General features: G+C 31.6%; 1 long non-coding RNA gene across 1 annotated transcript; it reads left to right on the top strand.

Moving 5' to 3' along the window:
* Positions 1-5,650: 5,650 nt before the first annotated feature.
* On the top strand, positions 5,651-7,579 carry LOC143051408 (uncharacterized). Its single transcript, XR_012970754.1, has 2 exons — positions 5,651-5,902; positions 7,276-7,579. It is a non-coding gene; the product is annotated as an uncharacterized LOC143051408 (long non-coding RNA).
* Positions 7,580-9,636: the final 2,057 nt, after the last annotated feature.

The raw sequence follows: 9,636 nt of genomic DNA on the forward strand, positions 1-9,636 counted from the left end.
CTTTATTTTCTGTAAAAAAATGCAAAAAAAATAAATGGACAAATTGAGACATTCTTAATGTACACAAACCAACAAAAAGATTTTATAATGTCAATTGTGTTCTGAATTGATTACTTAGAATTTCAGCATAGCGATCCTAATCATAACTGAGGTAACTTTATGGATTCAAAAAAAGGGAGGGTCACTTGCGGTAGCAATCGGAAACAGGTATACGGAAAATATAGATCTTGCTTCGTAAAATGAAGAAAATATTTTTGTTCAAAACACACTTAATCAAAACATAGCAACATCGGTAGAAAGTTTTACATTCCAGGTGTAAGGGGATCGGTGTCTTCCTCGAATGCCAACATTTTATATGTTACCTATTCCTTGAACGCCAACAAAAATATTTCAATAGATGTTTATATAATTAAAAAGGTGTTTTTTTTATAACTATTTAAATGTATTTATTAGTATCAAACTGTTAAAAATAATTAGTGAACTTGATAAAATTGCAACAATTAATCACTTTTTAATAAGAAAAAATAGTAGATTTTGGGGTTGAAATTATTATTAATTTTAAAGAAATAAAGAAAATTAAAACATTTTTATTACTTTTTATTAAAAAAAAGATATTTTGGAAATGGAAATGTTTATTAACTTAAGACATATTAGAAATATTAATGAAATTAGTTATATTCAATTATTTCAAACTTAAAAAGGGGTATAAGAGATTCCTTTAATTCCATTTTATTTTAATTAATTAATTTAATAAATAGTTAATATGAACTTACAATAAAAAAAAAGGATGTAATATTATAACCAAGAAAAATATTCTGAACAACTGGACAAAATAAAACATAGTAATCTAACACAAGATGCAAAGTTTCAAGAAATTCGATCAAGTAATATGGGAGGATATTACAGCACATACAACTATATAAATATTGAAAAGAAACATCAAAGTCCAAAGAGTCTAATGTAGAATTTGTACAAAATGAAATTCCTGACAATATGCACATGTTGACTTTGTGATGCATGCAACACTTTTCAAAGTTTCATTTTAAGAGAATCCATATTTGTTCAACCAGCAGCAGCAAAAAATGATTTTCAACAACTTGACAATCACAAACTAGATTTGGCTACCTGTAATTTACCTAATTTACCATGATAAGCATGAATTTTTGTTGTGATAACTACTTACACCTATTCCTCGAACGCCAACATAATTTTACAGGTAAATTGTCGGTAGATCAAAGGATGCTGGCATTCAAGGAATAAACCAGGGGATCGATACCGCTAATGGTAAACTATTCTTTTCAAAACTCGAGACCAGGTTTAGCTTGTCATATTGTTTATACAACTGTATATTGTGGACGATTATGGTCTTTTGGGGTAGTATATACAATGTCTCCTTTTAAAATTTCTACACATTTAATGATACATTTTCTTTCACAAAGTACAAAATGGTTGTAATTGTAAACAAAATATAATTGCAACTCACTTTTTTCTTGCGTTTTATATGTGAATCATCTATCTGTCAGTTGATGATATATCCCAGCGCTTGCGTTTGCTATCACGATTTGATTGAATGTTGTTGCGTAAACAGAAGATTTTAAACATATGGTTTCTAGTCGTAATATGATTATGTTCAAATGTTTTAGGGACCCAAACATGAGTTGGTTGATCGTTCTGTAATATCAGTGTTTTATATTGTCGTAATCACTTTGCCTCGATTATGACATCACAGAACGAGACAACACCAAGTGTGTTCATATCCTGAGCAACAAGGCCGGTGCTTCTTGAGGATCAGGCGTTCCTACCCCGTACTTTTTTATGTTCCTGTAGCTCGGTCTTTAATTCTATAATATTATGTATTGCTTTGTCTGACCGTTGTTTGTCTTTTGATCATCATATGTTTCAAAATGATTGTGTACTGAAATGCAAACATATTGTGATATAAAAAGTAAAATAGCAAAACCACCGAACTTCAAAGGAAAATCCAAAATGGAAATTCGCTTATAAAAAGGCAAGAGCCAAAGGAATGGACAAATATTCCTGTCATCTTGCTGATTTGGAATAGACATTTCCTTGTGTAGAAAATGGTGGATTTTACCTGGTTTTAAAGCATGTTTAACCAATCACATGTATAATTGATAGTCGCATAAAATTCCAGTATATTGACAACAATCAGTGAACAAAACAGGCAATTACACTGTGTATCTTATGGTTTAGTCAATCTTTTCGTTTTAATGGTAATCACTAAAAAAATAATGTCAACAAACAAAAACAAACAAAAAATATGTCAACAAACAAAAACAAAATTGCATTTAGACAAAGCACATAGGTGAAACTGACAACAAGAATATAGCCAAAAATGACCATAGCCCAATCACACGATGGAGAGATGTGTAAGTACAGAGCCACACCAAAAGGTATATTACCAGAGGAAGAATAAACAATACATAAATAAAAGAAGACTGAAACACGTATTTAATTGGATAAACAACGTCAGTAATTAGAATCTATACTTCTTGACCGTCATGTATTTTTTTGTGAATTCAATACGTAATATTAATCAACAAGGTCTTGGTGTCTTCCGATAAATCTTTTTTTTTTAAAGGACGAGACGTTCTTTGACATTACCCTGGTTCATCAACTTTGTTCTCAGACACTGGTGACGTTTAATAAGATTTAAGTTGCAGCTGCAAGCTCTTGAATACAGAATCAGTTTGGAAATATATCTTCAAAACTGTGCGTTAATATATTAATACCCAAGAACATTGGCAAAACAACAAGTGCAGAAAAATCTGTACGGCTGCTTGTTTAAAATGTTTGAGATTGCGCGGCTATAAACAGACTAACCAATACTATGCACTTCAGAATTAACCTGTAATTGGGTGTAATAAATTGTAATGATCAATTGGTGTGTCATACAATAAGCATGGTATTGATCATTATTACACAACCAAATGCAGTTATAAATGTCATTTCTATTGATATGTAGCGAAATCTCGCGAGATGTTAACCCCTATTCATCAAAATGCAACCAACGTGTACAGGTCAAACGACAATTCAGCCGTATAGGAAAAACGGTACTATTTATTCTGCCATAGGCGACAATAGTAACATTTTCTAAATTTACCACTTTTTAAGATAAAAACCTGGATAAAACAGTTATATGTTGTGTTAGTACTTTATTATTCTGTTTTAAAAATTAAAGTCAAATAGTATCATGACCAACTTCCAACAGAGCTTGTTTATGTTATCCATGCCCACCGTCATTTTGCACTAAATTTATGAAATTTTGGAAGTCTTTTCGAATAATTCTCTAGAAAATATTTCAATAGGTTTCAAAATTTATATTGTAAATATACACACTGCAGTTATTCATAGATACACAAAAAATATATTGTACCCTTACATCCATTCACAGCGCTCCTAATTTGACTTCCTTCACCTGCATTCGGTACACACAAAAAGGCCAACCTAATGCTGGGAAAATTTAATACTACCGTTTTCCCTATATTATGTACCGTACGTATACAGTAAATTTGTCTAACTTGAGTATTCATGCGCTGATTTTCATGGTTAATCTTTAGCGTATCTTGTGTTATTCTAATGAAAACAAACTGACGGCTATTATATTAAATTGCACTATATCATTGATATCATTGTTATAATTTTAATGATATTTACTTGAACCTTAAAAAAAAAATAAAAAAAGAGGACTACTGTATTGTTAATGCACGTAACTGACGCATGTTATATGCTGTTGGGAAAGAGCATACAAATTAAAATATCAAAGAAAAACACACAAAAAACACAAGGTAAAAATAAAGGATGTTTTCTGATCATGTTTTTATGTTTTGTCAAACATTTAAGATTGTCTGATTTTATCCATGGAGTGTCACTAAAACAAATCTGCCTGCTTACCTTTACTTTCCTGTTTATTCTTCTAGTTTAAAAAAACAAAGCATCTTTTGGTAATCTCTGCTTTTATAGTTTCTATATTTGTTCATTACCCATTTACAGCCATGCTATTTTGAATTTGAAGCAGAGCCAAACTGTATACAAATCTTGTGAAACTTAGCTTTTGGAATTTATTCATCATGTCACTAAAAATATTGAAATTCAAAACAAACAGATGTACTTTAGGTTTCGAGCATTACTAAATACACATGAATAAGAGACATAACGTCCAGTGCCAAATATTTCAGATCACAGTCTATTATCATAGCGGGAATTATGGATTGAGCCAAAATTTTTAGTTATTCGGGATAAAACTAGATGAAATTGTCATCTAAACGCAGTAAGAAGCTACTTCAATCGCCGTTTTAAATAAAAATTGTTTATAAATTTCAAGCTTATATAAACTCTTTTGTCAACAATACTGGAGAAGGGAAAAGACCAGATATAGCACGGTAAACAGATTATCAGGTATTTCCTTTTGTTTTTTATCATTTTTATGACATGGTTGGTAGTTGTTACAAAATGGGAGATAATACAATAATGTGCGTCAATCACATCAGTAAAGATAATGAGGATGTTGATTTTTAAATAAGTAAAACTCTTGTTCGGACTCACTTCCAGTTTATTTTTGAAGAAAAAAATATTTTTACTAAGATTGAACAAGGATTTGTATAGTAAATCCTTGGATTGAAGAAACAAATATCATGCCTTCATTTAGGTGTCATACCACCAATTACTCCCTCAAATTTAGAACGTAGGCCTACTCGGACAAAAAAAAAGTGCATTTGATGTCATTGTTCACCTAAACTAACCAACAAATTTGCAGAAATGAAAGTTTTGTTGAAAGAGAAATATATTAAGACCATTTTGAGCCAAAATTTACCTGTCTATGAGTTTGCATTAAAAATTGAGGATTAATGCGCTCCATAGTATACTAATTTAAGATTTCCAGAAAACCAGGGGTTATTTTTAGTAGTACCTCCTTTCGGAAGCTCTCTGCTTTCTTATATGATTTTGAATGTATGTTGAAAATTGGCATGCAGAAAAGTGACACCTGTACAATTCAGGATATACCTAGTTTCTATGAAGTTAAACTTAAGGTAAAATATTTAGAAAGCTGTGAAAATTGCAAAATTTTGTTGAACAGATAGGGACTTTTAATTGGTGGTATGACACCTTAACAAAAGATTTATGTATGGTGTTTCCGGATCCAGTTGTATTAAGATCTCGGTGTTATTGTGTAACTCAGTTGATCAATTTTGTTTCCGTCATCGTTCCAACATTTATCTACACACTTCTGCCCTTCTGTTTTTTTTTTTACATCAATTCAGTTCCTTTTAATCGTTTTCTTAAGAAATGTTTTTCGAACGAAACTCAGTCTTCTTTGCACAATTGTTTCAAATTTATTAAGGGAGACGGATTTATATAAGTTCTTCTTGCTTCCGAATCCCTATTTTTTTCTATTGTATAATTGTATTTTGTGCACTTTTGAAAATAAAATTATGTTTAAACTAAATGTATTAATGAATCCATAAAATATCGCACAATCGACAAATAAAATTACATTAACTTATTTTGTACTTTTGAATATTTAAGAGCGGACCTTCTATCATTATAAAAGTTATCAAACAATTAGGTAACCAAAACATGAACATTCAAAATTTTCTCCAATTTTAATTATCTTTATTTGGATCATATATCGTAGGGCATGTTTCTAACTGATTGTAATAAACAATAAAATTAAATATTTTCGTAGCATATGGCATACGGTGACCGTTAAAACTGGTAATTTTGTCCTGGGGTCTTTTTATTTGGTTCTGGTCAAACCTCATTAATCATGAGATAAACGGTGCACACATGTGGACAGCCGCGAGCCCAGTAACATGATATATATATAATGATTTGATGAAGAATCTATGAATTCAATTTCAAAACAAAACTAAAGATGCAGGTAAGTAATATGATAACTTTATCTTTTTATATTATTAATTATTTATTTTTGCGTGTATATATTTTTTTTATATATTTCTCTTTGGTTTACAAAAAAAAATCTTTCTTATATTCTTTTTTTTTTCTTTATTTTATATTCATCAATTTATTTATTTAAATTTTTATTTTAAACTAAAAAAAATATCGTATCAAGAAGTAAAGTCTTTTGTCACAACGTCTAATATAAAATCTATATGATAAGTAATTGTTTTCAGTTGAATTACAATAATAAAGTTAAACAAAATGATATAATGAAATAAGAGAAAAGATACAATTCGAATGTTGATCAAAAGAGATTCATATAAAGAAATATAGGGATCCTTGATTTTTGGACATTTTTGATTTAGGGAACAACGTCTTTCTATTATCAGTTTCAAATCGTCAAAAGAAAATATAATCGTTAAACACCACTACCCCCTTAAAAAAAATGAAATAAAATAAGAGTTATATATCTTTACCAAATTATATCATACTAAAGTACATGCGTAATACCACAAAAAAACGGAAATGTAAAATAACATAAATCCCAAATATTTGACTAGCCTTGCCTTAATTTTATGCGACAAAGAAATCATCATGCAATAAAACATAGGAATCATGGGAAACTGAAATAAATGTAAATAAATAACAAAAGTTACAGCAAAAATAAATTCCATTTAAAATTCAAATTTAAAATAACGTGTGTTAATTTGGGAATTAACTGCTGGCAAAAGGATAATTTTCAATTTCTGTAAATAAATACCCATAAAAAAAAATACTTAATTTTTTTCAAATATAGGCATGAACCGTTTTTTGAAAAAAAAATCATCTTAGTTTAGGGAACGGTCACTAATTGCAACATCGTGCGCAACGTAACGCCCATTTTAATAGTGTATAAATTAAAACAAAAACTGCTCTTGTTGTTGTTTGTTTCAAACTATACGAGTTTGCATACCAACATAAATATAACATATAGTTACTTTAATTGGCCTTAGCATTTTTTTATTCCAGCGTTTCTGATGAGTCTTTTGTAGACGAAACGCACATATGACGTAAATATAAAATTTCAATCCAGAGTTACGTTCAATATCGTAGCGGCTACATAGGGCTACTCAGATTTATGACTATTGAACGTGTAGCTAGCCTAGCTGCTACATATATATCGACAGCAATTAGACTAGCTACTCGTTCAATAGTTCTCAGTTAATCTACGTATCACTACGTAGCCGCTTTTTGAACGCAACTCTGGTATCGATGATGAGTTTATTTCCATTTATACTTGTAGTTAGTTTATTTGCTGACGCTTTTCTTTTTTTATCAAAAGTAAGTACATGTTATCATAATTGTCTATTCCAGACTAAAGTATTGTTGACAGTTGCTGTGTTGGTTGTGTTCCTGATATCAGTCGAAGGTCAGAGCTGTAGGACCCGCTGTGAAAACAAAACAACAGTATGTAGGAAGGAGTGTAAACACAAGCATGATGATGTCAAAAAGAGGCAGAAGTGTGTAGATAAATGCTGGAAGGAAGACGGAAAATGCAAGGGCAAATGCAAGCCTGGTAGAGCCCTGTTATCTGACTTTCTTCTGGATTTAGAAGATGAATGAAAGGTTTCAGTTTGAATGAAAATTACAAAGAAATAAAAAAATGAATTTAATATAAGTTTTATTTTATCGACATAAAAACATAAGAAACATTGTGGAAGGCCGTACGGTGACCTATAGTTGATAATTTCTGTGTCATTTGGTCTCTTTAGGAGAGTTGTCTCGTTGGAACTCATATCATACCTTCTTTTTACAGCAACTGACTGTGCGGTATGGGCTTTGCTCATTGTGGAAGGCCGGACGGTGACCTATAGTTGTTAATTTCTGTGTCATTTGGTCTCTTGAGGGGAATTGTCTCATTGGCAATCATTCAACATCTTTTTTTATATTGATACATACATTGATCGTGTACCGCATTAGGATCTAGATCTGCTGACTTTTCGGAACACTTGATGTGTTCCCGGCGTTTTGTTGGGTCTTTAGTTTTGTAGACAGCTGTTTTTTTTCTTTTCGTAGCGTTTGGTTGTGTTTTTTTTTTATTTATTTATTTTTTTTTGCCATGCCATTGTTAAAAAATAAGGATATGTGGTATGATGCATATGAGACAACTATTCACCAAAGTTCGATCAAAGTAGGCATATAAAAGACACAGTATACGTACTTCAACAATAAGAAGACTCCATATCGCTGTAGCTCTCTTTAAAAGTCCCAAACATGAAAATATTTGAAGCAATTGAGAAACACAACGCCTTCTTTATAACAAAACAGTTTACGGGAAACAAATATAACAGACATGAACCAACGCCTTCTTCATAACAAAACAGTTTACGGGAAACAAATATAACAGACATGAACCAACGCCTTCTTCATAACAAAACAGTTTACGGGAAACAAATATAACAGACATGAACCAACGATAACCACGGAGCTACAGGCTCCTGACGTCAGACATATATGTAGCGTGGCGTTGTTAAACAAAATTTTGAAGACGCTAACCCTTCTCCAAACATTTGTGTATTAGTACAACATGAGAAAACAAAACTATAATATATAAAATCAGTTGAAATTTAACATGTCTTCGACGTATGAGTTTGAATATCACTGTTGATAACGTAACGTGTTTATCTATTGTCTTGAGAAAAAAAAACATTAAGTCATAGATGAGATAGACACTGTAAATAGCGAGACTCCCGCAGGGTCAAAAACGGCCTGCGATCTCTGGACTTTTTAGAGGCGACTTCCGACCTGAGGGCCTTCTAAACACGACCTGTGACCTTTAAAATTTGGAAAAAACGACCTCCGACCAACTTCCATCCTCTGTGTTAGGAAAAAAAACGACCTGCGACCTGTACATTTCCCTTAAAAACGACCTCTCGACGAATTTAAAAGCGACCTAGCGACCTGAGGGGGGTACCCTGTAGGGGCCTCTATAGCAAAAGTGACTGGCTAGACAACAACTACAGATAAGTCAAATAAGGCCTTAATCGTTAGTAAATGGTAATTTAAAGTTGTGATTGCTCTTACATGGCATTTTGTTTTATCCTTTTTTTTAGTTTTGGGGAACAACTCAAGAAGATAGAGAGAAACTGTAAACAGAAAAAAAGTTACCAGCTATACAAGATCAATACAAGAAGCCTGCTTTAAATGTGGGAACAACTAAGTTAGGTTTAGCACCAACAGAATAAATAGCAGATCAACAAAGAATAGTAAATACAGTGTATAATATCGCCTTCAAAACAGGGACACCCACTTTGTTGTATTATGAAGCAAAATCTTATTTATTAGGCATACTCGGACTAGCCGGTCAGTTTTGATGGACAAGCAGTTCTTCCAACAGGGCTAGTGAAATCCTGCTGCCAATAAGTCCTGGGCTAGTTAGCTGTAACAAAAAATTTTAACCCCTGTTATCCATTTGTAGACTCAACATAAGATCCGTGAGAAATAAACTAAAAATTTTAAATAATTTTTGTGATGAATTTGATATTATTACGTTATTGGAAACACACTTAGATCCCAAATTTGCTGATGACGATATATAAAACTTGATTCCTCCTCTTCAAATATAGTCCGAAAAGATAGAAATAGCTTTGGTGGTGGTTTACTCATTTATGTCAAAGATGTTATCGGACTCAACCGAATAAATGCACTCGAAACGAAAGAAGACGAATCCCTTTT

Source organism: Mytilus galloprovincialis, chromosome 11 (assembly GCF_965363235.1).
Source record: "Mytilus galloprovincialis chromosome 11, xbMytGall1.hap1.1, whole genome shotgun sequence".
Lineage (NCBI taxonomy): Eukaryota > Metazoa > Mollusca > Bivalvia > Mytilida > Mytilidae > Mytilus > Mytilus galloprovincialis.